General features: G+C 41.2%; 1 protein-coding gene across 3 annotated transcripts in view; it reads right to left on the bottom strand.

Moving 5' to 3' along the window:
* Positions 1-22,461, bottom strand: part of LOC121285832 (paxillin-like) — a 173,093-nt gene that overhangs the window by 46,498 nt on the left and 104,134 nt on the right. Inside the window, exon 1 of one of the 3 annotated variants that reach the window (XM_041202705.1) lies at positions 7,056-7,202. The exons of the other annotated variants lie outside the window; for them this stretch is intronic. The gene's annotated coding sequence lies outside the window, so the exon portion shown is untranslated. Of the gene's footprint in view, positions 1-7,055; positions 7,203-22,461 lie in introns of those variants that run through there. 3 annotated transcript variants of the gene reach the window in all.

The following is a 22,461-nucleotide window of genomic DNA, read 5'->3' as shown; positions in this document are numbered from 1 at the left end:
TTTGTTCCAGAGTTAAAGTTTGTCCTGATTATCACTAAACACCCCTGCCTTGTATTGTATCCTAATTTAAGTTAGAGTTATGTGGCACTGAACATAACAAAAGCATCTGAAACTCAATCTTGTATTATCCATTTATTTGGCCCAAAGCTAAGTTTCCTCAGTTTATAATCACAGAGGTCTACAGCATAGAAAAAGCCCTTCGGCCCATTGAGTCTGCACTGGTCAAACAATACCTAACTATTCTAATTCCATTTTCCAGCACTAGGCCCATAGCCTTGTATGCCATGGCATCGCAAGTGCACATCCAAATACTTCTTAAATGTTATGAGGGTATCTGCCTCTACCACCCTTTCAGGCAGTGAGTTCCAGATTCCCACCACACTCAACGTGAAAAAATTCTTCCTCACATCCACTCTAAGCCTCCTGCCCTTTACCTTAAATCTATGCCCCTTGGTTATTGATCCCTCCACCAAGGAGAAAAGTTCCTTGCTCTCTACCCTATCTATGCCCCTCATAATATTATACACCTCAATCATGTCCCCCCCTCAATCTCCTCTGCTCCAGGGAAAATAACTCCAGTCTATCCAATCTCTCCTCATAATTAAAGCTCTCCTGCTTAGGCAACATCCTGGTAAATCTCCTCTGCAGTCTCTCTAGTGCAATCACATCCTTCCTACAATGCGGATTCCAGAACTGCACGTAATACTCTAGCTGTGGCCTAACCAGCATTTTATACAGCTCCAGCATAACCTCCCTACTCTTCAGCCTTTTCAGTTCTTTATCTTCACTGAATTTTCTCCGCGAAGAATAAGTTCAATTTTGTCAGCTGATATTTTTAACAGAGTTTTAAAACTGCTTTTATACTTGTGCTAGTTTAATTTGGATTGTTGGAGATTGCTGTCCATGAGTCAAACCCTAAGTTTACACCACTAAATCTGGCTCATTTATCCTGTTGCTGGAACCATAGACCAAGTTTTTTTTTAGTTGTACACTTCAAACAGAGTGGTAAACGCCTAGATTTAGTGGTGCAAACTCCAGAAGCTGTTGACAGGTACCATCCTCCAAGACTCCAAACTAAAGCAGACTTATCTCAATGCTACTTAAGTTTCCAAATCATTTCCATGCATCTCAAAATAGGGCATATTGTAATTCAAACATAGCCTTACCAATGGGCTGTGCAGAGTTAAAATACACTCCCTACACAATGGTATGCTACCTTACAATAACCCACATTAAATCCCATTTTCAATCCAAACTGCATCCATTTAATTTGTCTAGATATTTTATATTTTCAATTTCCTTTACATTACATAGCTTTGCATTATAAGCCGATTTTGTATTACTACCAGAAGTACTGTCCTCCATGTTAATGCATGATATGATACAAGATCTCTAATTGACTGCTGGAGAATTCAGCTAGTCATTCCTCCCTCTCCCTCCCAACAACAGAGCTGACTCATTTCTTTTCTCTGCTGCCAAGCCAATATTTCAGCTAGCTAGTTAATTGCCGTTTCATTGTAAGAACCTTTATTTTCTTTAAAACTTGGATTTGCAAGACTTCCAAATGCATGACTATCTACTGAGCAGCATAATCCACTAGTTTATGTGACCAGGCAAATATTGATTCCTCAAGCAACATCACTAAAGCAGGTTATCTGGTCATATACCTCATTCTTGTTTATTGGACTTTCTTGAGCACAAACTGACAACTGTATTTCCCTACATTTGAACAGTGATGAGACTTCAAAACACTTGATTGGCTGTAAAGTGCTTCAGGGTTTCCTGAAGCCATGAAAGGGACTATATAATTACAAATTCCTTCATTCCTAATTGCCTCAAAGAAATTGCAATAGGTTCATGGGCTATGGTCTATTTATTGTAAAGTGAACATCTCTTCCTTAACACCACTCCCTCTCCACTTCCCAACTATAGATTATATAAGAACTTGACAAAATAAAACAATGGTGTTGAATAGCAATGGGAAACATTTAAAAGGATGGTCAGGATAAAATTACAGGCAGCCATAATGATAAGGCAAAATTATTACATAATAACTTTGCTTCACTATTTAACAGGGAGACAGATCAGATAGACATGATATCAGAAATTATATAACCCCATATAAAATAAAAATGAGAAATACTAAATAAACTAATCAAGGTCAAGGAAGATAAAACTCCTGGCCCAGATGAGTTGCACAACAAAGATATATCCCAGTGTGGAAGGATTCTAGGAAGGGGATAAACCAACCATTGTTAACCAAATAAGTTAAGGATAGTATCAAAGTGAAAAAACATATAATGTGACAAAGATTAGTAGTAAGCCAGAGGATTGGGAAAGTTTTAAAAACCAACAGAAAGTGACCAAAAAAATAAGAGGGTAAAATAAACTTTGAGGGTAAACTGGCAAATAATATAAAAACAGACAGTTAGAACTTCTTTAAATATGCAAAAAGGAAGAGTGAGGCTAAAGTCAATATAGGCCCCTTAGCGAATGAGGTTGGAGAAATAATAATGGGGAATCAGGAAATGGCAAAGGAGTTAAATAAGTACTTTGCATCAGTCTTCACGGTAGAAGACACTGATAGCATACGAAAAGTACTAAATAATCATGAGGCAAAAGAGGGGGAGGAAATCAACACAATAACTATCACTAGAGAAAAAGTAGTAAGTAAACTAATGCAGCTAAAGGCCATTGGACCTGATGGGTTGCATCCTAGGATATTAAAAGAAGTAGCTGCAGAGATTGTGGATGCACTGGCAGTAATCTTCCAAGAATCCTTAGATTCTGGAACAGTCCCAAAGGATTGGAAAACTGCCAATGTAACACCCTTATTCAAAAAGGGGGGAGGGGGAACAAAAACAGGTAATTATAGGCCAGTTAGCTTAACATCTATCATTGGGAAAATGTTGCATCTATTTTAAAGGATGTAATAGCAGAGCATTTAGAAATGCATAATCTAATCAAGCAGAGTCAGCATGGTTTCATGAAGGGGAAATCATGCCTGACAAATTTATTAGAATTCTTTGAGGTAACAAACAGGATAGATAAAGAGGAACCAGTCGATGTAATACATTTGGATTTCCAAAAGGCGTTCAATAAGGTACCACACATAAGGTTACTTAATAAGATAACAGTCCATGGTATTGGGGGTAGTATGTTAGCATAGATAGAGGACTGGCTAACTAATAGAAGACAGAGAGTTGGGATACGGGGGGCATTTTCAAAATGGAGTGCCACAGGGATCAGTGCTGGGGCCACAATTATTTACAATATATATTAATGACTTGGATGAGGGAAATGAATATACTATTGCCAAGTTTGCAGATGACACAAAAATAGGTGGGAAGGCAAGTGGTGAGGATGACACAAAGAGTCTACAGAGGGATATAGACAGGTTAAATGAGTGGGCAAAAATGTGGCAAAGTGTGAAGTTACGCACTTTGACAGGAAGAATGAAGGAGCTGAATATTATTTAAATGGAGATAGACTGAAGAAAGCTGCAACACAGAGGGATTTGGGGGTCCTCACATATGAATTCCAAAAAGCTAGCATACAAGTTCAGCAGGTAATATGGAAGGCAAATGAATGTTGGCCTTTATTTCAAAGAGATTGGAGTATAAAAATAGAGGGAAGTCTTGCTAAAACTATACAAGGCATAAGTTTACCACACCTAGAATACTGTGAACACTTTTGGTCCCCTTAACTAAGGAAAGATATACTGGCATTGAAGGCAGCCCAGAGCAGGTTCACTAGGTTGATCCCAGGGATGGAGGGATTTTCTTATGAGGAGAGGTTGAGTCGGTTGGGCCTGTACTCATTGGAGTTTAGAAGAATGAGAGACAGCCTTATTGGAACATATAAGATTCTTAGGGGACTTGACAGGGTAGATGCTGAGTGGTTGTTTCCTCTTGTGGGAGAGTCTAGGACCAGAGGGCATAATCCCTGAGTAAGGGGGCGCCCATTTAAAACAGAGATGAAGAGGAATTTCTCCTTTCAGAGGGTAGTCAATCTGTAGAATTCTTTACTGCAGAGGCCTGTAGAGGCTGGGTGGTTAAGTCTACTCCAGGCTGAGATAGACAGATTTTTAATCAGTGAAGGAATCAAGGGTTATGGGGAAAAGGCAGGAAAGTGGAGTTGAGGATTATCAGATCAGCCATGATCTCATTGAATGGTGGAGCAGACTTCATGGACCGAATGGCCTACTTCTGCTCCTACGTCTTATGGTCATTCACTAACTATAAAAGAATCAAAGGAAAGAGGCAATAAAGGCACTATTATACATATTTAATAATTTGTTCGACAAGTGGTGTCACAGGTCTGGCAGATAGCTAATGTAATACCTATGTTTAGAAGTAGGATCGAACATGTCGAACAAAGTACAGACCAATCAACTTAGCATAGGTGGTAGGAAAAATAATAGAATCCCTACTATGGGAGAAAATAATATCTAGAAACCAAAAAATATGACAATGAATAGTCAGCATGAATTTCAAAAGGGAAAGACCAATCTCAATGATTTCTTTGAATAGGTAACCGAGAGTAGACAAGGGTAATGCAGTAGATGTAATTTATCAGGATGTTCAAAAGGCCTTTGAACACATGCTACATTAACATACTAAGAATGTCAGAATGTCCAGAATCAGAGGTCAAACAGCAGAATGAAAAGCTAATTGGCTATAATAGGAAGGCATAAAGTAGGGGTAAAGGGTATCTACTCAGAGTGGAAGAAAGTGGAAAGTGCAGTCCCACAAGGGTATTGTTCACAATTTATATCATTTTAAAATTTGGATTCAAAAACACAATTTCTAAATTTGCTGATGAAACTCAACAGGAATAGGTAGTCAATGCTGAAAAGGGCTGCAACAATTTCAACAAGGCATTAATAATCAAGCAAAATTGGTAGAAGTGGCAACTGAATTTCTTCACAGATCAGTGTGAAGCATTACATGTTGGTAAGGAAAATAAAGAGGTCACATATTACTTGGAAAATATTAACGTAAATGGGGTAGAGAAATAAAGGAATTTTGGAATACAAATATACAAATCATTAAAAGTAGCAATGCAGGTAATTAGGCCATTAAAAAACAAAGCACAAGGTTATTTCTAGACAAACAGAACTGAAAAATAAAGTTATGCTCAATCTGCATCAACACTTTTTAGACGACACTTGAAGTAGTGTGTGCAATTTTGATCGCCATATTATAAAAAGGGTATAGAGGCAGTGGGGAGGTCTAAAGTAGATTTAGAAAGGTGGTACCAGAAATAGGAGGTTATACCTATCAGGAAATGAAGAATGAAGATCTTTAACGTTATGAAAGGCTTTGATTGAGTAGACAGAGAATGAATGTGCCATTTGCGGGGAGAGCAAAACTAGAGGTCATCAATATAAAATAGTCACCAAGCTATCAAATAGGAAATTCAGAAGAAATGTCTTTACTCAGAGTGGTGAAAGTGTGGGACTTGCCACTGCGGGGAGCGGTTGAGGCATATTGTATAGATGCAGGGAAGACTGGATAAGCATGAGGGAGAAGGAAATAGAGAGTTATGCTTATAGTTAGATAATGAAAGACAGGAGGTTGCTTGATTGCAACAGAAATGCTTGCATGGACAAGTTACACCAACTGGTATGTTTCTGTGCTGTACATATTATGTAATTCTACTCTATTTACCTGTTTCCTGTCAGCATTGCAGAACTCAAAAGAAACTGAGAAAACAACACTCCTGAGAAACCCCCTCCTTAATGTTACAGTTACATCGTCTCCGGCTATTGTCTTAATCTGCAGCAAACGGTTTGCTAATCTGGTGTTTTATTCCACCCCAAATGAATAACACACTATGTTTGCAAACAAAGGCAATTAGAAATCTCAAACTGGCTCTCCCACAAGGCTATGGAGTCAATTAAGATTTTCAAGTTTGAGACTATTAGCTTTTTGTTGGTATGGGTACCAAAGGATACAGAACAAAGACAGGTAAATGGGTTTCAGGTATAGATCAGCCATGATGGGGAGAAGGCGGGAGAATGGGGTTGAGAAACTTATCAGCCATGACTGAATGGCGGAGCAGATTCGATGGGCCAAATGGCCTAATTTCTGCTCCTATGTCTTATGGTCTTATGTAGTTGAATGGCAGAACAGAATTGAGTGGCTGAATAGTCTACTCTTATGTCTATATTCCTAATCTTCAAACTCTATATACTCTCCACCACAAAGCCTGCCTTTATCTACCTCGGTAATATTGCTTTCCTCAGGCTTCAGCTAGTTAGTGGCAAGTAAAATTTGGACTCCACAAATGTCAGGCAATGACTATCTCGAACAAGAGAAAATCTAATCAAATCCCTTTGAAGACCAATGGCATTATCATCACTGAATTCCCCACCATCAACATCTTGGGGGGGGGGGTTACCATTGACCAGAAACAAAACTACACGAGCCATTTAAATACTATGGCTATGAGAGAGGTCAGAGGCTGGGAATTCTACGATGAGTAACTCACCTCCTGACTCCCAAAGTCTGTCCACAATCTACAAGGCACAGCTCAACAGTTTGGTGGAATACCTTCCACTTGCACCCCATCCACCACCTTAAACATTCATTCCCTCTGCCACTAGAGCACAGTGGCAGCAGTGCGTACCATCTAGAAGACGCACTGCAGCAATTCACCAAACATCCTTCTACAGCACCTTCCAAACCTGTGACCTCTACCACCTAGAAGGACAAACAGATACATGGGAAGACCACAATCTGAAAGTTTCCCACCAAGTTACACATGACTGACTTGGAACTATACTGCAGTTTCTTCACTGTTGCTGGATCAAAAACCTGTAACTCTCTTTCTAACAGCCCTGTGGGTGTACCTACACCATATGGACTCCAGCAGTTCAAGGCGGCGACTCACTACCACTTTCTCAAGGACAATGAGGAATGGGCAACAAATGCTGGCTTTGCCAGGGACACCCACATGCCATGAACAAATAAAAAAAAGCCCATCTTCCAGTGAAATCCTCAAGCATGCCTCTTCCACCATCAAATTCAATTGTTCCAAAGTTCACTTACCCAGCCTCCCATCTTCCTTTCTGCTTAAACTTCAGCACATCCGAAACTCTGCTGAGAGCATCCTATCACGCAATGTGTTATGCTCATCTAAAACTGCTCTCCTTGCTGGCCTACGTTGGTTCCCAGTTGCCCAATGCCTCAAGAGAATAATTCTCTTCCTCTTTAAATTGCTTCATAGCCTCACCCATTTATCTCTGCAATCTTCCCTCTTGACCGCTCCATTCCTCTGACTCATGCCTTTTGTGCAACTCTCTTCCCTTTGCCAGATCATTGGCTGTCACAGCTTCAGCCATCCAACCTTCCTGCCTCTCCACCTTCACTTCCTCCACCACAGATGAACAGTGGCAGCAGGGTGTACCATCTACAAAATGCACTGCAGAAACTCACCATGGCCCCTTAAGCAGCACCTTTCAACCCACGACCACTACCATCTAGAAGGACAAGGTCATGAAGTTTCCCTCCAAACCACTCACCATCCTGACTTGGAAATTCCTTCACTGTCACTGGGTCAAAATCTTGGAACTCCCTTCCTAACAGCACTGTGGGTGTACCTACACCACAGGGATTGTAGCGGTTTAAGAAGGCAGTTCACCACCCCCCACCAAGAACAATTAGGGATGGGCAACAAATGCTGGCCTAGCCAGCGACACCCACATTCGTAAAATGAATTTTAAAAAGGTCTCTTTCAAACCTACCTCTTTGACCAAGCTTTGGGTTTCCCTTTCTAATATCTACTTTTGTCTTAACATCCATTCTTTTCTGATTAGTTCTCCATGAAATGCCTTGAGACATTTGTCTACATTAAAGAGGATATATATATATATATATATATATATATATATATGCAAACAGTTATTGTCAGGTTTACATAGTTTAAATGGTAAGAGAGAAATCAACAAAGCAGGGCCAGCAAAGCTGAGTGGCATCACAATAAACATAAAAGAGTAGAATGGAAAGGGACAGGGTGGCTGGGGTGCTAGTTGACAAATACTGCTGGGAGAGGTTCCAAATTTCTAAAGCGCAATCCACTTCAAAGCACTGCTTGGTCTACTTAATTTCTGCCCAACTATATCTTAAGGTTTTCTTGCCAACCAATATTTCTGGTTTGTTCTGTCTCAGCAGCTACAGTTTTGAAGTATAGCACACTGCTATGATGGTTGGATATTCTCCTTCAGGTTATAGGGTACATAGGAAATGCTCGATACTCCAGCTGACAGTCTCTTCCTCAAGCAATATACACACAGATTTCCACGTTTCATTAAGACTCATCCATTGATTTGAGGGGAGACTCCATCCATAACAAATCTATTCCAGATTAAACGGAGCACCACAGCAAGCAGAAGCAATTCATTAAACTCACTGCTTTAGTGGGCTGCAGCAAGAAGCAGATGATGAGCCAACATCTGTTTACTAACACTCATTTCATCTTTTATTTATGGAGCCAGAAGGTCAAGCCTCAATCAAATAAATATATTTCTGGAAGTTCGAGTGAGCTTACCAGCACACAGGATTCCAACCAAGCGTATTCACAAAAACAATCCCATACCCTAACAACAAAATACAAAACTACTCTCAACTGCTGCAAATTCAATATATTCTCTTGGACATGGTACTTGCATAGTCTACCATACACCCTTGTATGGTTATATACATGGGCTGCTCCAATCTACATTGCAAATATTTATGTTTACTTAGTACATGTATATATCCCGGGGGTTACAATGACCTATTCTAAATGCAGTGCATGCTAATAGTCCAAGGTATTTTGTACAGTTCTATTCCCAATCCTACACCCCCACCATCTGCACATAGTCCTTCGTAAACCTTTCATTCTCTACTCCAACTTATACAGTAGATGTACAGCCTGGCATATCCCAAAGTATTAAACACAAACTCCCTCCTATTCAGTACAAAGTATTAATCCAGGCGTACAACCAAACCGAGTATTCCTCCACACTTCGTATTATACAATCCTTCTCTTTGTGTACATAACAAAAATATTATCCCTTCAATCCTAGTCTACAGTGTCACATTGAAAACGCACATTATAAGCTCATAAAAATCACACACCATTGTGGGCTGAAGGCCGTTTCTTTTACGCTCCTGCTTGACACTATATCTTGAGCTTCTCTAAAACCAACAATCCCAAGCAATAATAGAGGATATGTCACATACCCTGCTGTAGACATCAAATGATGACTAATGCAGTTATTATTAATCTGGCTTTATGCAGAGGAGCAGACTAGTGGAGCAAAAGCACTCATCCTCAAAGTGCAATAACTCTATGTTTTTCTATGTATAACCTGTGTCTAGATTCAGAAGCAGCATATTGTTAACACATCACCTTAATAGGCACCTCCACATTGTTACTCACTGCACTGCTACCCACTTATTATCATTCCTATGTTCTGAAACCACACTTGTCAATTTTATGTTTTTTGGCATAAGCACAGCCAATGTGAATAACCATTTTATTTAAAAGCCACAGAATACATTGGGTGCCATTTAATTGTACTGATCCTGACCTAAGCCATTAAACTACAACAGTACAAGAAATATGAGATAACCTAAGCTGTACAAAGGGTATAAGAAATCATTTTCATTTATATAGTTCCTTTCACAACACTGGGAGATCTCAAACCCCTTTATAGCCAATAGAAGTGTAGCCACTATTGTAATTAAGGGAAATGCAACAATCAATTTGCACAGAGGAAGATCCCATGAACATCTAACGACATGATAATTTGTTTACTGATGTTGTTTGAGGTATGCACATTGGCCAGGGCACCATAAGGACTCCAATACTCTTCTTTGAATGGTGCCATGGGATATTTTACATCCATGGGCGAGCACAGTGGAACATTTGGTTTAACATATTGTCCGAGAGTTGACACCTTCAGCAACAGTACTGTACTGTATTGAAATGTCAACCAAGATTATGTACCTCAGGACTCTGGAGCGGGGCTTGAATTCATGGCTTTCAGACTCAGAAGTGAGTGCTACCACTGAACCTCTGCAGACACCTGAAACAGGGCCAATCTAAACACTTGGCCACCCCCAAACCCAAGAGCAAGATTGAAAACTGAAACAAAGGAATAGTAACTCAGGGTTTGGATCAGCTCTCTTGAAAGTCCTGAAGACTCAGTGTATTACAGGTTGTTCAGGTATGCAGAAGCTTCTTGTACAGGAGTCCTAAAAACTACAAAATCCAAATCAGCACATTATTGTGTGCCATACCACTAACCAGTACTATCACTAATGTTAAGCTTATTCATATCAATCAATACACCACAGCAGAAAAAAATCAAGCACGTACCAAAATGATTTAACATTGCCACCAATTAATTTCACGAATTCAAACTGCCAGTACCTGTCCTACCACTTTCACAGTGAAAAGACTAGAACAACCTGTAATAAACCTTGGTGTATGCAGTGCAAAACTCTCCAGATAACCCTAAATTGTAAGGCAAAGTCTACAATTGTAACGTTAGGTATCTTTTCACAGATCAACTGGACATAGAGAAAACTTTGGCATACTTAATAGCATGCTTTACTGAATCCTCAGTAAAAATAATACAATACACACTGCAATGCTATGCAGGGATTGCAGGGTGTGGAAAATTTGAAAGTTTAAGGTCTGGGGCCTACAATGAGAAATTCAATCTGAGATGTTTATTTATTTATTTGTTCACGGGGTGTGGATGTTGCTGGCTAGGCCAGAATTTATTGCCCATCCCTAATTGCCCTAGAGATGGTGGTGGTGAGCTGCTTTCTTGAATAGCTGTGGTCCATGTGGTAGAGGTACATTCACAGTGCTATTAGGAAGGCAATTCCAGGGTTTTGACCCAGCGACAGTGAAAAGAACAACAATATAGTTCCAAGTCAGGACAGCATGTGGCTTGGAGGGGAACTTGCAGATATTGGTGTTCCCATGCACCGGCTGCCCTGGTCTTTCTAGATGGTAGTGGTCGTGGGTTTGGAAGGTGCTGTCGAAGGAGCTTTGGTGAATTGCTGCAGTGCATCTTGTACATGCTGTCAATGTGCGCCAGTGGTGAAGGGAGTGAATGTTTAAGGTGGTGGATGGGCTGTCAATCAAGCAGGCTGCTTTGTCCTGGATGGTGTCAAGCTTCCTGTGGTGTTGAATGAGCTGCACTCAATCAGGCAAGTGGGAAGCATTCCATCACACTTCTGACTTGTGCCTGGCAGATTGTGTACAGGCTCTGGGGAGTCTGTAGAATTCCCAGCCTCTGACCTGCTCTTGTAGACATAGTATTTATTTGTCCGGTCCAGTTCTGGTTATTGTAACCCCAAGGATGTTGATAGTGCTGGATTCAGCGATGGTAATATCATTGAATGTCAAGGGTAGATGGTTTGTTTCTCTCTTATTAGAGATGGCCATTTGCCTAGCACTTGTGTGGCACAAATGTTGCTTTCCACTTATCAGCCCAAGCCTGAATGTTGTCTAGGTCTTCCTGCATATGGATCGGGACTGTTTCAGTCGTGAATGGTACTGAACATTGTGCAATCATCAGTGAACATCCCCACTTCTGGTCTTACAATGGAGGGCAGGTCACTGATGAAGGACCTAAAGATGGTTGGGCCAAAGGCACTACCCTGAGGAACTCAACATTGCATTAGCTTTTTCAGCCATGAAATGGGGGTCTACTTTTACACAATGTAACTTGTTTGGCTTCTCAGGCAAGCATTGCAGGGCCTGAGCTTCATTTGTCATTTAGCAACCAGGAGCTGATGTAACGTCATTGTATGATTGAGCAAACGACAACTAAAGCCAAGTAAGTATGAAAAAAGTCTCTGAACCAAGTCTTAAAGTATTCCCGATGTTCATCATAAACCACATCCTCTGTCCTTATGACACCTTTATTTAAAGCCTGACTCATGCACAACCTTATCAGCACCAGTATTTTTAAAGAAAGTAAACTATTCTTAGAGTGGGGCATTGACACTGCGACTTCATAAATCAACTCAATTCAATGTAATTTTATTGTCCATTCAGAAATTCATTTCAGTTACATTGCTCATACATTAAAAAATTACATATAAATGAATAATAAGAATAAAGGAAAGAAAATTAAGCTATCACAAAGATCTAACATTAATTAAAATATGTATTAAAAATTATCCAATGCATTAAAATAATCAAAGTCCCACAATGAGTGCAAAACCTTGTCCATACATCAAACTCCTGTTAAATGTTCTTATAGAGAAGAGCACAAATGAGTTCAGGAAGCAACTTGTCCTGCATCAGAGGGATTGTAGCCTTTTCCCTGAATACAACCAACAGTAATACTGAGACAAGGGGGTGATTCTCATTGTTCATGACACTGTACTTCCGTCAAAATTCTTTTGTCAAGAAAAATCTGCACGTCAAATACCCTTCCAGTTTGGTTCAATAATCTCTATATGCTTAAAGAGTCTAGCAACAGTACCAGGCGAGACATCCAAAAAGGATAGCACTTTCAACTACAGACATATAGAAGAGTTTCATGAGTGTAGGATCTACCAAAAAGGATTTTAATTTTCAGAGATAATATAATCGTGTATGTCTCTTGGCACCACTGTTCCCGCCAATTTAATTTATCATCTACTTTTTGACACCTAGATACTAGTAACTATTTTAATGCCCACATCATGAATCTTCACAGGAACAGTATCATTAACTGACTAAATGTAAAATACCGCGGATGCTGGAAATCTGAAACAAAAACAAAAATTGCTGGAAAAATTCAGCAGGTCCGACAGCATCTGTGGAGAGAAAGAAAGAGTTAACGCTTCGAGTCAGTATGACTCTTCTCAGAAGAAACGGTTAACGAAACGTTAACTCTGTCTTTCTCTCCACAGATGCTGTCAGAGCTTTTCCAGCAATTTTTGTTTTTATATCATTAACTGGCTTTATCCTAAAGTCTATAACTAGTTCTTTTGTCTTGTTTTCATTCAGTTTAAGAGCATTGTTATCACACCATCTTATGAACTTCTCCATCAAGTTCCTAGCTACCTGCGTAATTCCTTATGAGACCCACAAGGATCACCAACATACTTCAGGATCGTTACATCGTTGTACTTTGATCGACAATTTCATATAGAGAAAGAAAAGTAAGACAGTGCTCAGCCCTGAACAGATCCAGTATTTGTTAACATGGGATCCAAGTAGATCCTGGAAACTAACACCCGTTGGGTCCCGTTTGAGCAGGGATAGGCCATTTGGCCCCTTGAGCCTGCTCCACCATTCAACTGACTGATCTTCTGCCTCAAAGTCATTTTCCCACACTATCCCCATATCATTTGTATCGTTAATAACTAGAAATCTATTGATCCCTGACTTGAATATACTCAATGACCCAGCCTCCACAGCTCTCTGGGGTAGAGAATTCCAAAAATTCACCACCCTTTGATTGAAGAAAAAACTCTTCCCTTGTGAAGGAAATCACTGGCCCGAAGTGGGAGAGTAGGATTAACATCAAGGTTTTTTGATTTTTCAGTAAGCTTGAATGGTTGCATGGTATTAAAAGCTGAAGAGAAATCAATAAAGGTAGTGCGAGCATAGTTGCCCAATCTATCCATGTGCTGTTGGATCAGATGGACCAAGGTCAGAATAACATTGTCCATTGACTCATGAAGTTGATAGGCAAGCTGTAGCTGATCAATATATGGAACAAGAGGATCTGAAAGACACATTGACACAATGTACTCGAAACATTTCATGACTATCAGTGCAAGAGCAATTGGTAGGTAATCATTAAGCTCACAACTTCTTAGCAACCAGGACAATGGTGGCTGATTTCCAACAGTAAGGAACAGTATGCAGTCCTGGTATCACTTTGCTCCCCTGGCCCCGGTAAAGTCCCAGTCCCTACACTGCCCCAGTATCACCTCACTCCCCAGGGCCTGGTAATGCCCCACTCTCCCCGCTGGCACTGGTATCACCTCACTCCTCCCCACCCCCCGCAACCTGCTAAAGCCTCCCTTTCCCTTGCCCTGGAAAAGCCCCTCTTCCCCAGCCCCAGTAATGCCTCATTCCCCCCCGCCCCCATTCCTGGTATCACTTCGCCTCCCCTGCCCCCCGGTAAAGCGCCCCGTCCCCTGATAATGTCTCACTTCCCACCACAGCCTTGGTGTCACCTCACTCTCTCTGGCCCTGGTGAAGCCCCAATCCCCTGTCCCCCGGAAAGCCTTGCTCCTGCCAGCCTTAGTGTTGTCTCGCTCTCCCCTAGACCCAGTTAAAGGCTTGCTTTTCCCTGACAAAGCCCCATTCCCCACAACTGGCCCCAGTAAAGCCCCGCTCCCCACAAGTGGCCCCGGTTAAAGCCTTGCTTCACCCCCCAGCACTGGTGTCGCCTCGCTCTCCCCCCAGCGCCACCTAACCCCAGCCTCACTCTAACTGGCCTTGCACCGGCCTCAGCAGCTCCACTGCCTAAAAGCCCACTTCAAAGAATACCATAAACCCCCCAAAAAACAGGAGAAAGAAAAGCCAGCAACTGAAAAAGAAAACAAAAGACGCAATATAAATAGAAACTGTTATTGTTGTTGAGAAGGGGAGTTATTGTGCTCTCCAAACAACATGACAAAACCGATCATTTATTTCTTTTAAGATGCTTTCAGAGTTTTTTTTTAATTCATTCATGGGATGTGGGCATTGCTGGCTAGGTCAGCATTTATTGTCCCTCCCTAATTGCTCTTGTTCAGAGGGCATTTAAGAGTCAACCTGATTGCTATGGGTCTTGAGTCACATGTAGGCCAGACCGGGTAAGGAGAGCAGATTTCCTTCTCTAAAGGACATGAACCACATGGGTCTTTACAACAATTGACAATGGTTTCCATGGTCATCATTAGACTTTTATTTCCAGATTTTTATTGAATTCAAATTCCACCATATGCCAGGTCCCCAGAGCATTACCCTGGGTCTCTGGATTATTAATCCAGCAACAATACCACTATGCCATCGCCTCCCCAAGTTCCTCATGGCAAACAATTACTAAAACAGATCATCTTGTCATTATCACATTGCTGTTTGTGGGGGCTTGCTGTTTGCAAATTGGCTGCCAGGTTTCCCTACATTCCCAACAATGAGCACAGTTCAAAAGTACTTCAATGGCTTAAAGCACTTGGGCTACCTTGATGTTTTGAAAGGTATTATATCAATACAAGTCCATTCTTTATTTGCTGTACAGTTTACCATGCTCAAATTGACCATCCCAGACACAGCAATGGTGGCTGTATTCCAAAGGTAATTCAATGGCTATGAAACACTTTGAGGCATGAAGGACGTTATACAAATACAAGTTAGCTGCATATCTTTCACTAATCAAAAACAGCACTTCCTCAGGCCAAAGCCATCATTTTACTCATAACAAATTTTATAAAATCAAATTTGCACATTCTGAAGAGTGACACAGATCATTTCCATGTTGCCAAGCCTAGACTGGGAAATGTTGGATAAACACCCAATTTTGTTTCATAAAGAACTTTCATAGAAAAGTTACACTCTTCATTTCAGCTAACTGTATTCTACTCTTCTGACTCTTAATCTGTAGAAACAGTGGCTACCAGGATTACCACATAATTGTGCAAATAAGAGGTTAATTTTCATCATACAAATTACAAGCCACAGTACCAAAACTTTGTACTAGAAATAATTTGAGTGCCGGCACAAAGTACTAGAATACCCTCTGGGATTCTCCACTCACAGTTAAAATGCCCACCTCCCTGGACACCAAACACTGCTAGAGAAGCTGAAGATGCACATTACCCTCAAATACTAGGACTCCTGCCACAGATTTGCACTAAAGGTAAAGAGAGGAACTAAATGTCACAGTACATAACTAACATCAGCCTGTTTCCTCAGATAACAGATAAAACTGATTGGTGTTTCCTCCTTCAACTGTTCCGGAATTTTGTTGACAGCAAATTTTTACTGGCTTGAAAATGACAGTAAAATCTGCAAAAGGATACTGTGGAGATGGAAGCAGAGAAACCAACAGATTTCAGGGGAGGTACTGTACAAACAGATGCAGAGATAACTGTGGATTCAGGGCTGTGGGGATTTCAGGTTGGGAACATAAGAGGCACTGAACATATGGACAGGAAGTAGTGGTGAGGCGCCAAGGTAGGCTCAATACACACAGAAGCAAGGATGGAAGTGGGCTCAGAAGGAAGAATATAATATAAACAGAAGAGTGGTTGAAAGAAGCAGGAAATCTGATTGCACATCAGACAGGCAAAAATTACTAAAAATTTTGAGCAGTTAATGTACAGATGGAACCTGGGGAGGCAATATTTCAGTGCAAAAACAGAATTACCTGGAAAAACTCAGCAGGTCTGGCAGCATCGGCGGAGAAGAAAAGAGTTGACGTTTCGAGTCCTCATGACCCTTCAACAGAACTTGCGTTCGAGTCCAAGAAAGAGTTGAAGTATAAGCTGGTTTAAGGTGTGTGTGTGGGGGGCGGAGAGATAGAGAAACAAAGAGGTGGGGGGGGGGGGGTGCGGTTGTAGGGACAAACAAGCAGTGATAGAAGCAGATCATCAAAAGATGTCAACAACAATAGTACAATAGAACACATAGGTGTTAAAATTAAAGTTGGTGATATTATCTAAACGAATGTGCTAATTAAGAATGGATGGTAGGGCACTCAAGGTATAGCTCTAGTGGGGTTTTTTTTTATATAATGGAAATAGGTGGGAAAAGGAAAATCTTTATAATTTATTGGAAAAAAAAGGGAAGGGGGAAACAGAAAGGGGGTGGGGATGGGGGAGGGAGCTTACGACCTAAAGTTGTTGAATTCAATATTCAGTCCGGAAGGCTGTAAAGTCCCTAGTCGGAAGATGAGGTGTTGTTCCTCCAGTTTGCGTTGGGCTTCACTGGAACAATGCAGCAAGCCAAGGACAGACATGTGGGCAAGAGATCAGGGTGGAGTGTTGAAATGGCAAGCGACAGGGAGGCTTGGGTCATTCTTGCGGACAGACTGCAGGTGTTCTGCAAAGCGGTCGCCCAGTTTACGTTTGGTCTCTCCAATGTAGAGGAGACCACATTGGGAGCAACGAATGCAGTAGACTAAGTTGGGGGAAATGCAAGTGAAATGCTGCTTCATTTGAAAGGAGTGTTTGGGTCCTTGGACGGTGAGGAGAGAGGAAGTGAAGGGACAGGTGTTGCATCTTTTGCGTGGGCATGGGGTGGTGCCATAGGAGGGGGTTGAGGAGTAGGGGGTGATGGAGGAGTGGACCAGGGTGTCCCAGAGGGAGCGATCCCTATGGAATGCCGATAAGGGGGGGTGAAGGGAAGATGTGTTTGGTGGTGGCATCATGCTGGAGTTGGCGGAAATGGCGGAGGATGATCCTTTGAATGCGGAGGCTGGTGGGGTGATAAGTGCGGACAAGGGGGACCCTATCATGTTTCTGGGAGGGAGGAGAAGGCTTGAGGGCGGATGCGCGGGAGATGGGCCGGACACGGTTGAGGGCCCTGTCAACGACCGTGGGTGGAAAACCTCGGTTAAGGAAGAAGGAGGACATGTCAGAGGAACTGTTTTTGAATGTAGCATCATCGGAACAGATGCGACGGAGGCGAAGGAACTGAGAGAATGGGATGGAGTCCTTACAGGAAGCGGGGTGTGAGGAGCTGTAGTCGAGATAGCTGTGGGAGTCGGTGGGTTTGTAATGGATATTGGTGGACAGTCTATCACCAGAGATTGAGACAGAGAGGTCAAGGAAGGGAAGGGAAGTGTCAGAGATGGACCACGTGAAAATGATGGAGGGGTGGAGATTGGAAGCAAAATTAATAAATTTTTCCAAGTCCTGACGAGAGCATGAAGCGGCACCGAAGTAATCATCGATGTACCGGAGAAAGAGTTGTGGAAGGGGGCCGGAGTAGGACTGCAACAAGGAATGTTCCATTTCAGTGATTACTGCAAATACTGAAAGAGCGAACTTCCTTTAATATAGAACCTTTCACGACATCAGGACGTCTCAAAATGCTTCCAATCCAATGAGATTTTGCTGCGCAATCATTATTATAACGTAGATAGCGTGACAGCTAAATTGGACATAACAAGGTTTCATAACACTATCCAGATAACTGACCAGTTAATCTGTTTTTTTTAAAGTGATGTTGACCGAGGCATAAATGTTGGCCAGAACCCCAGTTGAATTCCATTGATTTTCTTCAAATTGCACCAAGGATCTTTTGCTTTCTTCAGATTTAAAGTCTCATCCAAAAATACTGCATTGAAGGTTAACCCTCAAGTCTCTGAAGTGGGGCTTGAACACACAGCCTTCTATCTCAAATGCAAGAGTGTAACAATTAAACCAAGGCTGCCAACAGAAGGAGCTACAATCGCAGTAATTGAACCCACTACGAACATTTGTGTTTGTCCTGTACAAAGGAAAGGAGTGCAGGTTGGATGATTTGGTTTGTAAACATCATTCAAATGTATATTTAAAGCAAGGAAAGCTGCAAATGGTGAACATTGTGATCAATTCTCTCTTGTACCCTTTTCTCCTTGTGATATTGACTCCTCCTACATGGACATAAAAGATCTCTCAGCTCTGCTTCTCAGAACAGCAGGTTCTCCCAGTAGAACTTCCTTAGTCACCATCATTTAATTAGTTAGTCCATATTTTACTGTGTGGGAAAATGTGTTGTGTGCAAACTAGCTTCAGTATTTACTTACATAACAATGACTTAATTTCAAAGGTATTCATTTATTGTACCACACTTTGGGATGTACAAATAAATGCACGTTCTGTTACACATAAGTTACAGCTGCACATGCACTGAGTGTCCTACATCACCATCAAGCAACCATTATTTGAGCATTGACGATCATCAGGAAGTCATCTGAGCAAAAAGGATATCAGAACCAAACCAGACCTTGTCCTTACTTAGCATCTTACACGTGTGTAGCTCAAAAAAAGATCTATGGGTTGTGAATTTTAGAATCACAGATTGGTTACAGCACAGAAGGAGGCAATTCGGCCTGTTGTATTCATGTCAGCTCTCTGCAAGTGCAACTCAGCTAGCCCCACTTCCCTGCACTTTCCTTGTAGCTCCCCCAAACTTTCTCTCTTCAGATGCTTAACCAATTCAATTTTGAAAGCCCAATTGAATCTTTCTCCACCACACTCTCAGGTAATGTATTCCAGATCCTAACCACTCGCTTCTTCATGTCACTGTAGAATTTTTTGTCAAGCATCTAAAATCAGTGTCCTCTGGTTCTTAATCCTTCTGCCAATGGGAACAGATTCTCTCTACCTACTGTGTTTCGATCCCTCAAGATTTTCAACACTCCTATCTAATCTCATCTCAACCTTCTTTCTCTAAAGGAGAACAACAGCTTCTCTAATCTATCCACATAAGTTCCTCCTCCCTGGAACCATCATAAATAATTTCTGCACTTCTCTAAAGCTTTCACATACATCCTAAAGAGTGGTACCCAAGAATTGGACACAATCTCCAGTTGAGGCTCACCACAACATTCTTGCTTTCATACTCTATGCCTCTCTTTAGAAAGCCCAAGATCCCATCCACCTTTTCAACCACTTTCTCATCCTGGCCTGCCACCTTTGATAATTTGTGCATATATGCCCCCAGGTCTCCTTGTTCCTGTAACCCTTTTAGAATTGTGCCTTTTATTTTATTTTACTCTCCCTAACACAAATAGTTGAGCTCTTGTAGCGCAGCAGGTAGTGTCTCTGCCTCTGAGCCGGAAACTCTGGTTTCAAGTCACAACCCAGGACTTGATGGCCAAGGAAGATGCGTTCATAAATACAGCCAAACAGGTTGAGTATCAATGTGCAAATCCTTCCAACACACACCAATGGCAGGTGGTAAGAGCAGGAGAGATTCCTGGTCAGCCATGTGATGGAACCTCTACCATCACTATCTAGGCTACAACATGCATGTAGAAGTGCATGTTGCCACATCAACCCAGACTCCCAGAGTGAACTGCAACACACTAACAGAACCCAGACACTGAGGCCAATTGTAATGGCCCTAGTGCCACAATGGCTGAGATTCACAATGAAGCGGGCATTAAACTTTATTAACTTACCTTGTATTCCCTGGTTATCCATGAATTAAACAACTGAATAATGTAGAATAATAGCCATGTTGGGGGGTTAGTCAGCTCAAAGATTTTAGAGCTAGAATGCACTGCAGTTCTATTACACTCAGAACAGAATTCAAAAAATTACTATTGTACTAGAAAGATGTCTGCAAAACTACAACACATGATAAAGGCAATCCATTAATAATTGTGCAACAACTAGTTTTTAACTAAAATTTTGTTGATGTCAATTACTGCGACAGAATTACATTATTAAAGGCTTCTAGAGAAAAACTACAGAGTAGAATATGTCCAAACAACAGAGCATAAATATGGAAGCAATTATATTATCATATTGAAAAATATAAACACATGCAGAAAACGAAAGCTTAGAAATATGCAGAGGGGGACACAGGGTGGAAAGAGACACATTCCTGAAAACAGAAAATGATGCACAGAGGAACAAGCAGAGTTCACAACATCAAGAAAGAGACACATGACAAGAGGCAGAACATAAGTTACATTTGTCAACCTCACAAAGCCATCAATCCCTCTTCAAAGACAACACCAACTAGTTGGCTTTGAGTCCAATTAGCTCTAATCACATTTAGCAGGGTTTGATGACATAAACATTAATAATGAGCCCATTTAAAGAAAAGCTCCATGCCACTGAAGCAAAACACCGTATGATTCTCTATTAGCATTCCCCTTCGTTTAAGTTCATGCAGAGCTCCTTCACATATTATTGATAGGAAAGGGTGGATGAGGAAACTTGTTAATTGTGTGCCATTAAGATGTAACTCAGGATCTACAATAGAGTGTTAACATGCTTGTTGTCTTTTGATACAGCATTTATTTACTATTCTTCCCAACTTGATAATTCTAAGTTATCCCGCACAAAGTGATATTGAACCACGCTTCGTCATTAAGCAAACCTCATTCCCAACCCCTAACACAACACAAAGTAGCATCTGCACACTATACCTTACACAGTCATTGTGGTATAATATAAACTGTGGATTGTGTAGTAAAGGAGATCATTACCAACACTAAGCAAGGCTCGAAATAGACTGAGGAAGCCACAAACTACATTTACATTAAGGATAACTATAATTGAAAACTCAGATGCTGATGGAACACTTACATCTAGTGCAGGGGCATGCAACATTTTGAAGTATTAGGGGCAGGAAGGGTAGGTAAATGGGATGAATGGGAGGTATGTAAGTAGGGTGAGTGAGAGGTGGGTTAGCAGGGTAAGTTGGATGCAGGTTGGGGAGGTGGAGGTGGATGAGGGGTTGGTGAGCGGAAGGTAGGTGAATGAGTGAATGGGGTGAAGTGAGTGTGGGAGTGAATAGGGTGGGATGCGTGTGTAAGTCAGTGAGGTGATGTGTGAGTGGGTGGCAGGTGTGAGGGGTGCAGTTAAACTCCATGTCCAACGTAATCTCATTATTTTCTATTAAACTTTTCCTCATTTATTTACTCCAAGCATTAGAGAACTTATAAAAGTGTGTGCACCATCCCCTGGAAGCACTTTTCCAAGAAAAATTAAAATGCCCATAAATTCAAACTTAAATTCCCATTTGAAATTGGGTGACTAGCCATTCCCATCAATGCTGCTGCCTGCAGATTTGGGCTGCATCACTCCATGCCACTGTTCCCCTGATGTTTCTGCTACCTGTTCTCCAAAGAAGTTCTTTTCTTTAAACAAAAATAAAAATACCTGGAAAAACTCAGCAGGTCTGACAGCATCTGCGGAGAGGAACACAGTTAACGTTTCAAGTCCATATGACTCTTCAACAGTCCTTAGTCCTCGCCACAGATGCTGTCAGACCTGCTGAGTTTTTCCAGGTATTTTTAGTTTTGTTTTGGATTTCCAGCATCCGCAGTTTTTTTTTTTAAACAGTTGATTACAGTGTTTGAATTCCTAAGCTTAAATTATTGAAGGAGCTTACGATTGGGGGAAAAAGTGTTGCTCTACCTTCACTAAGGAGGGAGTAGTTTTTCCTATGTGCCAAGCCCACAAATTTCAAAACATTGCAACCAACAGAAGAGACTTGCCTCAGTTAAAAAAAATACTGCCCAAGCTTCAGAGAGCCAAATTATGGGATTTCACAGCCTGACCTTGCGCATGGTCTATAACCTGAACATTCAGCCTGAAAGTTCAAAAGAGAACCCAATCAATTTCATTTTTAGCAAACAAGCCAATGTCTTTTTAGACATTATATCATTATTATTAGACATACTATAACTGAGTAGGTAACAAAAATCCAGTGCTTACTTCACAAATTTTGGCAACCAATGCAATAAGAATTTCCCTAAGATTAAATGAATATATTTAAAACCTCATTTTCTTT

The sequence above is a fragment of the Carcharodon carcharias genome, chromosome 13 (assembly GCF_017639515.1).
Source record: "Carcharodon carcharias isolate sCarCar2 chromosome 13, sCarCar2.pri, whole genome shotgun sequence".
Classification (NCBI taxonomy): Eukaryota; Metazoa; Chordata; class Chondrichthyes; order Lamniformes; family Lamnidae; genus Carcharodon; species Carcharodon carcharias.
This window is presented reverse-complemented; position numbering and strand designations above follow the sequence as displayed.